The following is a 262-nucleotide window of genomic DNA, read 5'->3' on the forward strand; positions in this document are numbered from 1 at the left end:
GGTCTGCAGGCCACACCTCCAAATCCAAACAGTGAGAGGAGACCGTCTGAGTGTCACTCTTTAGTTTCTGAAGGCCAAAGATGGTGCACGCCTTTAATTAAGTTATTCAATTAGTAATTAAATTTTTGGTTATTTATTCTATATTTGTATTTTATCTATTTTTTATCATTATTATTTTCTATGTCATTATTATTATTATTATTTATTTATTTGTAGATTTTTATTGTATTTATTAATTTAATTATTAGTTCTGATTTATTAT

This window comes from Notolabrus celidotus, chromosome 19, assembly GCF_009762535.1.
Source record: "Notolabrus celidotus isolate fNotCel1 chromosome 19, fNotCel1.pri, whole genome shotgun sequence".
Classification (NCBI taxonomy): domain Eukaryota; kingdom Metazoa; phylum Chordata; class Actinopteri; order Labriformes; family Labridae; genus Notolabrus; species Notolabrus celidotus.